Source organism: Stegodyphus dumicola, chromosome X1, assembly GCF_044657685.1.
Source record: "Stegodyphus dumicola isolate Sdum_Otavi_A_Nest chromosome X1, ASM4465768v1".
Taxonomy (NCBI): domain Eukaryota; kingdom Metazoa; phylum Arthropoda; class Arachnida; order Araneae; family Eresidae; genus Stegodyphus; species Stegodyphus dumicola.
In genome coordinates this window covers 187,330,292-187,346,188 of record NC_140780.1, presented here as the reverse complement: position 1 = coordinate 187,346,188, position 15,897 = coordinate 187,330,292, and the positions used below count along the sequence as shown (strand labels likewise).

The following is a 15,897-nucleotide window of genomic DNA, read 5'->3' as shown; positions in this document are numbered from 1 at the left end:
GGACTTGTAATTGAATTTTAAATTAAGAATGAATCTGTGTGCTTTTTCAGGGAAGGGAAGTTATGCTTTATAAAATTATAAGTATGCAATATTTACAATTAAACAGAAAATGAGAGGTGTATGAAAAAATTACAAGAAAAAAAGGGAATTTTAAATTTTTTGACAGGATGAAATTTAAAATGCTTATCAGTCATGGTTAATAAAACTTAGCTGAATATTAAATATATGTATCAAATTTATTGAGAATAAAAATTGAAGCTAACAGAATGATAATAATAAATTAAAAAATTTATTTACATGCATACAATTTTATGTTAAATATACAGAAAATTTTCATACGAGAATACAAGAATAAAGAATTGTTTTATTAAAGAGTCTTGAAATAACTGTAGCTTTTTCTTTCACTTTTAAATTCAATAACTCTTAAAATTATAGTGATATTTATAAAAGCATAATAAAAATAATTTGATTAAACATTCCTTTTACATATTAGGCCAACTAATATTACATATTACAGCTCATGAAATGTTTCTGGTATGGAAAAAAGGATCCTTCTAAAAAATTTTCTTTACATATATATAACTAAAAATGTATCAGTTCATTTTTTCTATAATTATGTTTTATGAAAATATTCTTAAACTATTGAAAAGAATGAAATTTCCTTCATTTTCAAATGATTATGAGATGGATTTTAATGTAATGCTGATAAAGAAGATATTTTTAACATTAAAACAGAAAAATCTAAAATAGCTAAAACATATACACCTTGGATAAAAATTTGCGAGGAAAAAATTATAAATATTAATGAAAATAAAATTTTCATAGCACATAATTTTAGCATTTTAGTAAAAAATTATAAAAATTGCATCATTATACTTTACATACAGCCACTTTACCGAGATATTTATTTCAATATTAAATATATAAATTTCATGTTTCATTTCCTATTTATCTATTTCACTATCTTCTAATTTGACAAATTTTGTCTCAAATCTCAGATAATGCATTAATTCTAGATTCAGCAGCAATTACTTTCACAAAACATATATGAAATTAACAAGATGCTATTAATTTTGCACGAAGGCTTTCCATATAAAATTAACTTCTCAGATTTTCTACATTTATATAGTTCTATATAAAAAGAGCATTTATTTTGGAACATAATGACCAATATGAAGTAATAATACATAATTTATAATTTTAATAGTCACAGCATACTGAGATATTACATTTGGCTCATTGTAGAACCATAGCCTGCATACCCAGCAATGCAATCATTACCATCCAATGATACAATCATTTTGCTTATCATATGATAAGCTTGCTTTAAATTGATTTCATTAAAGGGTACAATAGAATACCTGCCATAGCTTTTCAGTTTATTGCCATATAACTTTATCGCACTAAGCACAGCAACTGAAAAATTGGTCACAAGATTTGTGGCTTAATTGTCTGATTTTCCGAGATTTAGGTATTAAGTTTTTATTTTGACTGACATTCCTCTTTGGAATGTCACTGGGTTTGCTTGATGCAGCTACTTGCCCTGAAGATGGTTAGCTTGGCTGTTCACAGCTTTAATGAAGCTTGCCGCAGGGTGGTGAATTCTACTGCATAACTAAGCAAATAGCTCCTTCACATTTACAAGTCTGCTGCTTCTGCACACCTAATCAGCTGGAAGGGATAAAAATTATAAACATAAATAATTACAAAATCGATTCACAATAAATTTTATATTTTAGTTAATTTATTTATTGAATAAAATAAATGTGAAAGTAATTAGAAAGCAGCACTGAATTAAAATATTAGTAATACTCATAGTGTAACAACGCTGATACTGCAAATGCTAAATTAAACGAGTATTGGGACTTTAAAGCATTAGAAATGAGTGAGTGTTGCACACAAAGGTTAGCATTTTGGATGCATAAATTCATGTCACACATAGAGAAAATTATGAAAACTTCCATGCAGCCAGTCTATTTGGCAGGATACACAAGTAATAAACATGTTTAATAATGAAACATAATAAAAATATTAATAATTAATGAGGGAAAATTTATAGTTTTGTTCTTTTTATTTAAGTTAATATTTCTATTGTGAAAACTATTCACTTTCTCTTTGCCAGTACTAAACATTAATTCTGAATTATAATAAATTTTCCAACTGCTCTGTTATTCATTCACAATAGTAATGGCTTGAGTTAATTTCTTCTGCGTTTATTTCATTTATAACCTCCCAAAGTTTTCAACTACATTTTATCCTATAGTTCTAATCTGAGGTAATGTGCTGCAAATATCAAATGTTAAACTGTCATAATAATAATACTATAGACAACTGAAGTTAACAAGCACATATTGTAAAGCTTCAATCATATGCAGAAGTGATTTATATGCAAGTACAGTCAAAAGTCGTTAATCCGGACTCGTCGGGACTTCAGCGATTCCGGATTATCGATTTTTCCGGATTATAGATCATCAGTTTAAATCTGGTAAGATGGCATGCAGAAATTACAAAATTAAAAATATGAAACCATAATTTATGAAATAAAGAACAATTATGATCTAAAGGGTATTAAAATTTACAAAAAGAAAAAGCTTAATATTTATTTGTTTACTTTATTAAACATTTATTTCAATGTAAGTTGCTTCGTTTCATGTGATAACACTTTCTCTTTAATTCTATTAAACAGACATAATTTCTCGTTTAGTTACAAAGTTCCGCTGTTCAAGTCCTATAATTGCTGTGTTGAGAATACCGACTAATTTGTCAATGGAAATGTTTTCGTTTTCAATAACCTCTGGGTCACTTTCTTCACTATCGAAAGCGAATTATAATGACGAGGAACTTGATTTAAATCATATCAAAGACGGAGTACATAGACATGAAATACTATACTTAGTAAGGAATTATAAGCCAAATAAAATAAAAACATCTGCCCTGAAGATAAGGATAGTGCTGACAGATCAACTTCTAATCCGCGGCGTGAAATTGATAAACAGATTTCGAATTTCAGAACATACTTTCGCTTTGTAGATATAAATTACATATTAGTAAATATATATCGGAAATTCTATTTGACATAATCGAAAGTTCAAGCTTACTTTTATGAAATTGTTCTAAAAGTCTGCAAAAAATAATAAGCAGGATCCAATTCAAAGATTAAGGAGCAACGCAATGTGCAACGTTAACTGAATCAGATAATTTTAGCTTAGCTTATACCTCCGTTACGCATTAAACGCGCATGTGCACAAACATATTCACAGCCGTAAAGGTCTTACGCGCACTCTTAAACACCTGTGCGCATGCGTGAACGCAACGCATGCGCAGAAAGTTTGTAGCTTTGAGGTCCGGATTATAGATCATTCCGGATTATGGGTGTCCGAATTAACGACTTTTGACTGTATATCTTTATCATTTGGCCAATTTGAATTCAACAAAATAATCTAATTTTCATAACTTTCTCAATTTTTATTGTCTGCAGATAATCAAAACCATTTTTAAAGAGGGACTACTGCACATTATTGTTAAGAAATATATCACATCGACATTCTTCAGCTTTATTACTTTTTAACTTTAACAAATTAATATTTAAGTACTAAAAATTAAATATAACACAGTTATAGCTCTGAAGCTATGTGACAGATGCGACGAGCGAAAGCTCTGAAGTCAGATTCCAATCAGTCTGGGTCGTATTTATTTTGCATATAAAACAATACATGTGAATTCTAGTTAAATAGAACCAATGACTAAAAAGCACTTGTTTTAAAAAATACATAATAAAAATGTATTTTTCATATTACATATCAATACATATTAAAATAAAGTTGTAGCTGCCCGGATGGTATAGTGATTAGGGAAGCCTGAGTACAATACTGAGGGACCCGGGTTCGAATAACGAACAAGGCATGGATGTAAATTATCTGTCCCTTCATAGGAGGCAAAGGTGGCCTGCCTATTAGGTGCCTCCATAATAGATCACCATATCTGATTTTAGGAGTGGCCAATGCCGGCATAGGCAAGCATCCACCATTGGAAACAAAAAGTACATGTGCAAGAAATGGAGTTATTCTGATGCTAATGGTTTCATAAAATTAATTATTCTTTTCTGATAACTCGATTCATAATTATAATGTGGGGAAAAAAGAAGAAATATAGAATATCAAATCCCATTTACTTTCCTGAACCAAAGTATGAAAGTAACAGCACAGTGTATAAAAATGTTGAACAACTGCATCGTCTGTTAACACAGTTATAACTGAAGTACTGTTTTGAAGAAGGGTATGGAGTTTTATGGCAATTAGCATATACTTTGATGCTTCTTATTTCATTAAAGCTAATTCTTATATATAGGCATAGTAATGTTTTGTTCATCAGCATTTTATGAATTATTGACAATTTCAAAACAACAAGTATAAATATGCAAAATAAAATAAGGAGCTGTACGACTTAAAGCTCATATAAATTGGAATACCTTATGTTGGAGCATTGCTGAACTCATACTTAAAACAGAATAAAATGATAAATGAAAATCAAAACACTACTATATATGCACTGTATGTTACTTCCTTATTAAAGCAGACAGTCTGGATATATTTAAAAGTTACAAGTTACAAATTTGGTGATTCAATCAGCTTATTTTGTTATGGTGTCTTTATTAAACAATAATCAAATGTCACCTATGGATATTCTAATATATTTTAAGAACATTAGGCTTAAATAAAAAGTTAAACTTTACCTTTCTGGATTTTGGAAAGCCTAACAGATTTCAGTTCACAAAATCCATTTCAGTCCCATTTATTGCTATTACAGGCCACACATCGAGCAAAAGCTTTCATTGAAGGGCAGTTCAACCTGAAAAAAGAAATTAAATCACCATTTAAAATTTCATGATCAGGGTAACAATACAAAGGTTTAGCACTTGGCTTATAAATAATCCTGCTCTTTCAGAAAAATTTAATTGCCATGACAATAGATTTAGGTTGGTAACTTATTTCTGTAAAAAAATGTTATGCCCTTTCCAGGAAAAACATGAGCACACATATTTACCATATAACATATTCCTTGAAGTATAACACAATGGCTTCAAATCACATTAATTAGAAAGTTTGATTTTATTTCTACTTTAACCAGGTTGCCTTCATGGCCATATGACATACAATATATTCTTTAAAATAAAGACTAATGTAACAGATTCAAATAACAAATTTAAAAGTTTTGCCCCATAAGTGAAAACATAACTTTGTGAAATAAATCTTGCATCCAATTTAAGGCCATGAGAACTGATGTTTGACAAATACTAAAGAAAGTTTATTTATATTTTTGATGCATTAGACATGAACCTGATTTAATCAAAAAAACTTTAATATGGGGAATAGGTTGGAATAGCTTTAACTTCTTTGATAAGCTGAAGCATGTTTAGAACAAAATGTTTTAATGACAAGTAAATTTCCATCATTTGCAAATCATTATATTATTAGAAAATACATTTTAATGAGATACTAACAACTATGACATTTTATGCATAAAAAGAGTAAAAATTAAGCCAGTTATCATTTGGCTTTGAGGTGTCATCGAAGCTTTGCTTCTTCTCCCAGCATAAATTCTTTGGTGGTACACTACTATACTGTCAACAATATTGTTTTCATATTAGTTCCACAACAGTAAATTAACATGTTCCAGTTCAGAGTTTGAATGCATCTGAAATGTTTTGTGCACAGTTTGAATTTAAGAAAAATCTCTTTCTTTCAGACTTATATTTTCAGCTTAATATTCTAATGATATACTTTTTTTGAAATCATATACTACAGCTATATCCATTTGACTTTGAAGGGAAGATTAATAATTTTTATCTTCTTATATCCTACCCATATATCTTTCTTTCTAAGTAGCTATGTACAGAGTTAAAAAATGTATAGACATATAAAAATAATAAGGATAGCTTAATTATTTTTATTGAGAAAAATTAAATGTGCATAGCTATATATGTAAGAATACATAATTAAATTAGTCCAAATCATATTTAATGCATCTCCATATCTATTTTAATATTTTCATTTAATATGTATTTAAATGCACTAATCATTTTATCATTAGAATTCTAGTAAAAGTAAGAAAAAAGCTATAATAAATTAAATGCTGTTGTTGTTGGTATCATTTTAACTTTGCCCAGTTGGTCTTCATGGCAATAGCATTATTTATAACATATATAATACCTAAAAAAGGAACATTTTGTTATGTTAATAATAATAATTTGCTGCATTTTTTAACTCCAGAACCCCATAAACGTTAAAATATAAAAATATAAAGAACTTTATTTTCTTTTACCGTAATAATCCGTAATGTTCGTTGCGAAAATATAAAAACTTTATTTTCTTTTACCGTAATGTTCGAAAAATAAACCCCATAAACGTTTTGCGAAAATATGAAATAATAATGATTTGCGACTTTCAAACTTTATTTTCTCTTACCGTAATGTTCGAAAAGTAAACAGAAAATTTCCCTTTTCCTCCTTCAGGAAAATTCCCTGTGTGGGTTGCAACAATTATCAGGGTTACCATATTCTGGCGCACGTACGCTCACTTCCGATGTAAACAAATCCGCAATTTCGCCAAGTGCCGGTTATGGAAACATCCCCGAAAAAATGAGTATATTTCTTCAAAAGAACGCAGAAATACAAGAATATATTACATTTCGCAGTATTTAATAAGAAAAATGGGTGAATAAGTACATAAATGACACGAATTTTTTTCTTCCTTTTAACTGCACACACAAACCAATAAACTATATACAATTCATAAATAATTTTGTATTCAAAGTTAATTAAATATTTACAAACTCAAAAATAATTCTTACCTATACATTCAGCAGAAAACGAATTATGCCTATAATTGCGGTCTGTGCAAGAAAAAATATAATGATTAAAATTAATCAAAAAGACAATTAAATTAAAAAAAGACTATTCATTTAAGTGGAAAAAGCACTAGAATTTTAATTTATTTGAATTTCAACTTAAAATTTGGAACAATAGATATCACTCGCATACTTACCACTACACCACCCCACCAGGTTCGAGAACAAAATGGCGCTCGATTCGCATGGCACATTGGAGGCATGTTCATGCGCATATGGTCTCTGCGCAACCAGTCGTACGTTTAGCATTTTTACCATGTTTCAGCTAAACGTCCGACGTCGTACGGGTAGACACTTCCCAATCCAAACATTAAAACCTTCGTAATCGATAAACAACGGCCATTTCATTATCGGTGGCAAAAAGCTGCCTATCGATAGTAAAAGGACAGTTTGGGCCATCGGAAAAGCGGCGACCGTCTTATTTTGGTTCTAAGGGTGTTCTACATTGCTATTGTATTATCTGGTAAATATTTTTATTACATCATCATGAAATGAAAATCTTCCTAATTTTAGTTTCTTTCCTTTTATATGACATTCATCTTCATCGTCAGGCAGGATTTGTTTTTAATGCTGTGTATATTTTTTTAGTTCAGTGTCATAGTTTTTGTTTGAATCGTGAAATGAATTACATAGTAAGAAAAATACATCCAAGCAAAGAAGTAAAGGAGGTGAAATAAAAATAAATTACTTTTGCATTAAATGGTAAATAAGAGTAGTTAAACAGCAAAGTAAGGAAATAATTTCTGTAACATTTCAAAATAAGGATTGGTGTTGTTTAAATTAGGCTTAGTGACAAAATTCCGTTTTCATTTAGAATTTAGAGTGGAATCATTTATTATAGTCTTCTGCATAGTTATATAAGTGAAACTTTTGTGATCTGCAAAGGTTCTCTCGCACCCCCCTTATTATGTAAAATCTTCAGACTCCCTTTCTTTTTTCGTATTTGTTGCACTTTAATGATCAGTTATACATATTTATTATTTTTCTATTTCTTAGCTTCCTATAAGTTTTGCTGAATTAAGGTAAAGGACATAAGGACTGTGTGCATTAATAGAATGATGCCTTTGTGGAGGACTTTCTGAGGAAAATTGGCTTGTATTTACGTGGTAATATACCACAAAGACACCCATGCTATCAACTCATTCATCTGGGTTTCAAATGGAGTCAAACTACCAGTGTTCAACAGTCCTGCTTATTTGGCTTTCGCTTAGGATATCTAGCAGCAGTGTATTGCATTGTTATACGATGCTGCAACTCTCACTCTGCTGTTAAAGCACTGCTGGAAATTGGGGGGGGGGGGTTAAATCATCATCTGTGGATTTTAAATCAGCATAAAAAATTGCAGTATTCTAGAAAGAAAATAATCTCAAACCAAAGGTTTGGCCATTTTTATTCAATATTTTTATAGTAAATAAATATAATTTTATCACTGGTGTAAATAGTCTATACTATAACTTGTACATGAAGTCTAGCTGAAAAGCTATCAAATATGTCATGAAATGTTACATCGTATTTTCTGAACTTATATTCCAACTGAAATTTTCTCTCGGAGCTATGTTTAAAAATACCTTTGCATTTTTAATCTCATACTTCCTTGGTTTACTTCTGTAAATGTGCAGCTGAAGGCAGGAGATAACTTCCTGTAGAGTATGTTGTCTGGTACATGTAATGTGCAAGCAGGCTTTAATGTTATAATTAAATTACATGCTTCTTTGGTGCAGAAAAATCAGTGAGATGGTCTTAATGATAGCATTGATGGAAATGCCTCGAACACATACTTAACTTGCATCATAAATTGGTTTATTGTATCGTTTGTATGAAGAACTTGGTATAGGTCTTCTGTGCATAACAAAAATGATTGCTGTTTTCTTTTGGGCATGCAAACATTCATTACTACACCATAGCTGCCGACTCTCGTGGTCTTTCGACACATCTCTGGGATTGCATGTAATAAATTAAATTGTACGTTCATTTCCCCACTTCTAGTGAATTTCAGAATAATTTTTCCTGTTAAATTTTATTTTATCTGAATTGGGCTAATCTTTGAAATATGGTAACAAGTAGTTTGGCGACATTTTGGTAAGGCGATAAAGGTTACTAAGTAGGACTTTAGCGATAATCTGAGAAGTACACAGTTCGAATCACAGATTATTTTGTCTCGGAGAAATGAGAGATCATGAGACATGTCATGTGACATTTTCTGGAAAATTCCGATCGGGATTTTAGCTAATAAGCCCTTAGAAACAATTTCGCTGCTAAAGTGCAGAATCGCCCACTTATTTGTGTTGAGTTGTTGGGTAATAGGGAGAAGTGTTTATGAATAAAAAAATTTAAAAAATCTCCCTTCCCCATTATTATTAATACGTTTAGATAGAGTAGAGAGAAGGGTACTCCTTGTGTTATTGCGAAGTTGTTGTTTCATGTATGGTAACCTAAGTAGTTGAATGTTATGAAAACCCTATTATGATGTAATTGGTTGCATGATTGCGGTAAATTCGTAAGGGCTTGTGTGTGTTGGTTAGGAAGTATATTGCTTGCTTTGTAGTTTAGACAGTAAAATGGCTGAATGTGGTACGATTAGTTTGAAGTTTCTGTACGATTTGGAAAGAAAGAGGAAAAGAGCCTTAGTTGACTGGTGTGTAAATGAAGGTTTACTTAGTAGCCATTATTAAGTGTCCTGTTTATAGGAAGGAAATGCGTATCGTTGAACATCGAATGATAAATGGCACTACAGAGCATATTTTTTACTCTTGTTTTGTTAATTTATGTGGTGATGCCAGTATGCAGATTCAAGTTCAGATAATTTTAGGAAGTTTTTGAGTGTAATTTATTGAGATTATATATTTTTTTGTTGGCTGCTCCTTTGACTTTTTAAGTGAATATAGTTTGATGCATATATGGACAAAGTCAAGGGAGTGCGCAGTGCCTAGTTTATGCAATTCTCTGATGTTTTTTTAACACTAAGTCGGGCGCGTCTCGAAACTTGTGGCATCGGGCGTGCTGTATCTGTTAGATACATCTTTATTTTACGTGTTTTCTGGTGATCTGTATTACTTTAAATTTTCTATTTTTATTCTTTTTAGGTCCAGACTTTTACACCTAGATATTTCTTTCTTTTCTTTTTTTTTTAAATTTTTTAATATTTTTATTTATTATTTACAATTACTATTACACAGGTTAAAATGCTGTTTAAAAACACACACAATGAAACATGTTAATACAATTGAAAAAAAATTAAAAAATATGGCAGTTGTTCACAAATAATTAATATTACATAAAAATACATAACATAAAATGACAAAATAAGTTATACTTTAATTCAATTCTAAATTTAAGTTTGGTTTTCATTTGAACATTTCTGACACATCATTACTGCATGTTCCAAACAAAAATATTCAGCACATTTTATGCAGGAATATTGAGTCAATCTACTTTTCTTATTTGCTTGACATGTAGAGCACCTTTTACATTTATTTTGGTTACTGGGAATCTTTGCTTTTTTTCCTTCTTCAGCAGTTGGTCTGTAGGTTTGAAGTTTCATTTGTAAATCCTTCGATAAATTAGGTTTAGTAATGCGCCTAACAACTTCTTCATTGAGTAATTCCTTCACCAGTATTTTCAAATACTCTCTCCTGTTTTGAACAGTATTCTGATTTCCCAAAATACAACTAGTCCGTTTATAGCTGAAATATTTAGCATCGAATAAAATACTATCATCGGCCATCTCCTTGTATTGCAAGTGCAATTATAAGTTCCACACATCTTGTCCAGAGCATCAACACTGCATTTTGTATCATTATAAAATGTGATTATAACTGTCATTTTTTCATCTCCGGTGTCTGCATCTATAGTATCATCAAAGTGCATACTTGATACAAGCAAAACATTTTTGCCTTTTTTCGGTACGTATGAAACTAAAGTGCAGTTTTTAGAAAAACCAAATAAGCTTGAATGTACTTCTTTTCCCTTAGATTTCACAAAACAGGGAGGTATTTCTTTTTTATTCTTTCTTATTGTTCCAATGTAAGAAAGTTTTTTATCTTTTAGGGCTTTTACAAGATCAATAGAGGTAAACCAATTATCTGCGGTCATATAGTGACCGCTGTTGAAAATTGGTCCCGATAATCGCAGAACAACATCTAGTGGGGAATTACTGACACTAAATGGACCTTCGGGCTGTTTTCCAGCATATATTTCTAAATTCAATGTGTAAAGCGTTTTAGCATCAACTGCTGTAAAAATTTGAATGCCATATTTATTTGGTTTTGATGGAATGTACTGGCGAAAAGGGCATCTTCCTCTAAAAACCTTTTAATTTCTATTGCAACATTTTGTCCCACGCAATACTTACGCTTACATTTTCCCAAAAATTTCTCTAATAGGTGCTAATTTATCTGTTTTCCTTCTCTCGTCCCCCGTCTATTTATCATCAAATCTACAGCATCTTAGAAGAAATTTAAATCGTTCCAGACTCATTACCATTCTAAACATCTCAATACCCATTCCATCAGTAGACCACAGTTATTCCAAAATTCGTCGATTACTTCGCAAAACGTCAGCTAATAAAAGTAAGCCTATAAATGATTTTATTTCAATGATATCTGTTCGTCTTGCATCTTTTTCTCAACTAAATAGATCAGAAATTGTAGAAATGTATTTGTTAGTGTATTTCACAATTATTTCCATTAATTCATCAGAAAAAAAAAAAAAAAATTCCAAGAGTCGTATATAGTTTTTATACCTTTCGCATTTCCGATTACTCCGGGTAATTTTGTGGTATTCTGCGATCTAACTTTTTTTCTTCCGGGCGATTTAGCCCATTTAGTGCTTTTGTCTTTTCCTTCATAAACATCACTATTGTTAGCATCATCATCAAGTTCTGAGTCACTATAATCACTCAGAATACAGACACATTCAGAATCCACTTCAAAATGTTTCTAAAATATCCACTTCTTCATCATCACTTTCATCAAATTCTTCAGCATTTAATTCCTCATTTCCATCACTAAACAGAATATTATGGACTAATTCAAAGTCTTTTTGATTATTCAAATCTGAAAAGCGTTGAGCACTCATCATAGGAAAAATAAATAAAAAAGCTATAAGAAATTTCGATACTTACAAAAATTTTTCAGGAGACAAACGTTATCAGCCGCGTGCATCTGACAGATACAAATTTTCAAATAAGCTTAAAAACAGGAAATACTCCTACACTGAACTGGTTGTTACTGCATTTCAAAGGAGGGGGTGGCCAGATGGACAGATACTGATAAGGTCAAGGTCATGAGAATGAGTTTAAAGGGGACAAAAACAGAGATTTTGACATGCCTGTATCTGTCAGATCAACGTGCCCGATAGAGTGTTAAGTAAAACGGTTAGTACAGTCCTTAAAAGTCCTTAGATTTTTTGGAATCGTTGGTTCTTAAAAGTCCTTAATTTTCGCCAAAATCGGTAGAAGGTCCTTAATTTTAATCATCTGAAATTTCTGTCTGTTTTTACGACTGCCATTTCGAATGTGAATTAGCATTTTGGAGGAATATTTTTGGCGATTCACTGACATATATGGTTATCTTGAATGGGTTCATGGTTTATAATTTTTTTCTATTTCTAATATAAATGATGGAATACTCGAATTTCTAAGCGAGAAGTGAAACATAAGCATTTCGAAATTCATTTTTTCTAATAAAGAGCTCTTAAACAATTTTTCGCTTTGGGGATGGGAATTTTTTTATTAAACAGTTCTAACTTCGGCGACTTTTCAACAGTTTGGCGATATTACGATCAGCTTCTATCGAAAAATTTTAATTCCGAGATCTGAAAATTTTTCGAACGATTTTTTTTTTTAACATCGTAACATTGATAAATTTCAATAAAAGGTTGATCTTTACAATATGGTAACTGGTAGTTTGGCGACATTTTGGAGGCGATAAAGGTTACTACCTGGGACTTGGGTAATAATGTGAGCAGTACTCAGTTCCGATTACGCATTATTTTGTGTGAGGGAAATGAGAGATCATGGGATATGTCATGTGATATTAATGGACGAATTACGGTTCTTTAATCGGGGAGTGAGTGAGTGAGAGATTATGACGCAAAACCAAAGTTGATTATAGTACGCCAAACGCGAGATGGTCTTTAATCGGAAAAGGGGGGAAATCGGGAAAAAATCTGGAAATTTTGTATTTGGCTTTATTCTGTGTTGTGTGAAACAGTGTTCGTGAATTTTTGGATCCCATGGCCGTAACTAAAGTGAATTCGAAATGGGTATTTATGTATGTATTAATTTAATGTATGTGCTCATTTATATTTTAAGTAGTGTTTTTGAATTTAATTATATTTTAATTAAATGATAGTTATTTTGTGAATTTTATGTTTGTAGGAATTTGGTATACGTTTTAGTTGAAGTAAATGTGCATGGAAATAATTTAAATATCTGACACTAACTATTTGTAATGGTTGCGGTATGAATTCGTTGGTGACGTGTATAATGTAATAGATGATTTAGAGGTAAAAGTTTTTGGATATTTTATTTATTTTATATGTGGAAATGTTCATATTTGGAAAGGGTAAATACTTTTTCGCGATCAGGTAATTTCATATATGTTCTTTTTACCGGGTTTAAAGATTGAGAAAATTGTCATGTATTTTCGTGAAATTTTTGTAATTTATGAGAAAAAAGCAGTGTACATGGATATAGTGAAGAGTGTGCTCAATGCCATTTTTGTGCAATTCTGGGATTTTTTTTTAAGTAAAAATAAGTCGGCATGTACATGGTTTATGTGTATGTGTTATTTTGAAAAACGCGTAAGGAGTATGGTATTGTGCACTTTTTCCCAATTTTGCAGTGAATATTTGTCATGATTAAGCAGTTTTGTTAGATAAAATTTCTAGCATAAGTGTAATTCAGCTAGTAGATTGTTGGAAGAAGTGTTCAGTAGATAAAAAGAAAAGAAACATGTCTTTACTTCGTGAAGACAAAATGGCGGCGAGGAAAAAAAATAGAGGGTTGCTGTATTAGAGTTGGTCGCCAAAAAAACGCCAAGTTACCATAATGTAAAGATCAACCCATTAAAATAATGGTAATATATTAAAATTATATTTAAAAATAAGATTAAAATAAAACATTATTATTTTTTTTGCTGTCATTATAAAGTTTCATTTTGGCAACTTATACAATATTTTTAATCTGAAAAATAAGGTATAATGCTAGAAAGCACAGTTTACGAAACAGCTCTTAGCAAAAGCAAAATTAGCTATGTAATTAATTAAAAATGTCTTCTTTTTAATTTTTCATAGTAAAGAGTTTATCCCATGTGATTGTCTCAGAACATTCAAAATTCTCAGAATATGCACCAGTTTTCTCTGTAAAATTAATTTTACACGTTTTCCTTTTTTTTTTTTTTTTTTCAAAATATTTCTGGCTTTTTGCTATTGCAGAATTGGTAGGGATAATTTTTCTTTAGGATTTTAGACATTGCAGCTTGGAAAGTTTGGAAGGATTTGAAAGCAAGATTTATAGACCCACGATTCTAGAATATTCGAGAAATATGTGACAAAATGAAAAATGTCTCCATGGTATCAACACATAATGGATGTATTTTACAGAAAGTTTGCAATGAATTTCTTACTTTTTTGAGAATGTCTGGAAGAACAATAAAAACATAATATTTGAATGTTTTACTTCTGATACTGGAATCTTAACATGTTTATCTTCCCTTTATTTTATCTGCATTTCATTAGACACAAGCACGAAAAATATCAAAAAGTTGTCTAATCTTATCACATGGACAGGCATAATAGAAAGGAATTTGTTCACTAATAAAGAAATTGAAAACTTACAATTTAAAAGATTCATCTAATATGTCTTAATGCATCATACACAGAGCTGGTATACATTTTCCCACCTGATGCAATCTCTGTGGATCCTAAATTCTGCTGCCTAGTGCCCTTCTAATTTCTGCTTTCAGTGTCTGCTCTAAATTCTAAAAGTTTTGCCATTTCTAGATTTTGTTGTTCGGTGTGTCAATAAATTCTAAAAATTCTGCCACATCAGCTCTGTAACCTGCCTTTACCATATATATTTCATATTTCTTCTGAATGTTCATATTACTAAAGAAATAAAATTAGCCGCTTTTTGTATAAATTCTAAATGCATTTAGAGTTTTTTAGAATAACAGAAATCCTTAATTAAATCCAAAAATTCTAAAATGAAAAGGAAACGTGTTGAAGAAAGAAACTGAATATATAAAGAAAATTATTCTTCAAAAATATGTGCAGTTATTATTATGTAAATTACCCAATTGTTTATGATTTGAGCCTTTACTATAATTTCCCATTTCAATTTTCTCATACGATAGAGTTACTGAGCCAAATTGTATAATCTTTGACCGCTAGTCCACATTTTTAGTTTGAATTAGACTGTTCTTGTTTAATTACGTTACCGTGAGCTGTAATTGATTTTGTTAGCATCAGAAAATGCCTTTATGGTCTAAGTTCCTTTTAAATAAGAAGCTTATTTAAACTTTTGTCTGATATTGTAAATACTCTCAGACATAGTGATAATATGCTTCAGGTCTGTCGGGGGGGGGTGGACTCTTAAACTTTTAGAAGATCAAGTAAACCCTCATAGGTACATTGTGGAGAAGTTGGCAAGTTAGAACATAAAGTACGCAGAAACGAGCGAGAGCGTTGGTTTGCATATTGAGACAAATCTTTAATTGTTAGAAAAGGTGCTTAAAGAGAAGGAAATCGATATAAAGTAGCCAAAATGGGAAAGCTTCAAGTTAAAATGACAAATAAATATTTTTTTAGTGTTGTTGTTACAAGACATAAATGTTTTGTAGCTTTTAATGTGTAATTATCCTAATGTCATGAATTACATGTATTTTAAACTGTGAAATGTATTAAATTCTGTGAAGTTTATTTTATTCAAACTTATTAATAATTATGTTAATTCATGTTTATTAATAATGCATACTACTTAGGGATCTG

At 30.6% G+C, this 15,897-nt stretch overlaps 1 protein-coding gene and 1 long non-coding RNA gene across 4 annotated transcripts in view; one reads left to right on the top strand and one right to left on the bottom strand.

The window, feature by feature from the left end:
• Positions 1-267: 267 nt before the first annotated feature.
• LOC146993367 (uncharacterized) lies at positions 268-7,179 on the bottom strand. Of its 2 annotated transcripts, XR_015038744.1 has the most exons (4): positions 7,044-7,179; positions 6,850-6,891; positions 4,733-4,848; positions 268-1,671 (listed from the first exon to the last, which is right to left on the bottom strand). It is a non-coding gene; the product is annotated as an uncharacterized LOC146993367 (long non-coding RNA). The 2 variants fall into 2 exon arrangements; XR_015038745.1 differs by lacking the exons at positions 6,850-6,891; positions 7,044-7,179 and adding an exon at positions 6,465-6,829.
• Positions 7,180-7,240: 61 nt separating this feature from the next.
• Positions 7,241-15,897, top strand: part of LOC118190982 (uncharacterized) — a 122,091-nt gene continuing 113,434 nt past the window's right edge. Inside the window, exon 1 of one of the 2 annotated variants that reach the window (XM_035361769.2) lies at positions 7,241-7,369. The gene's annotated coding sequence lies outside the window, so the exon portion shown is untranslated. Of the gene's footprint in view, positions 7,370-7,615; positions 7,635-15,897 lie in introns of those variants that run through there. The other variant, XM_035361771.2, reaches the window with a different exon arrangement.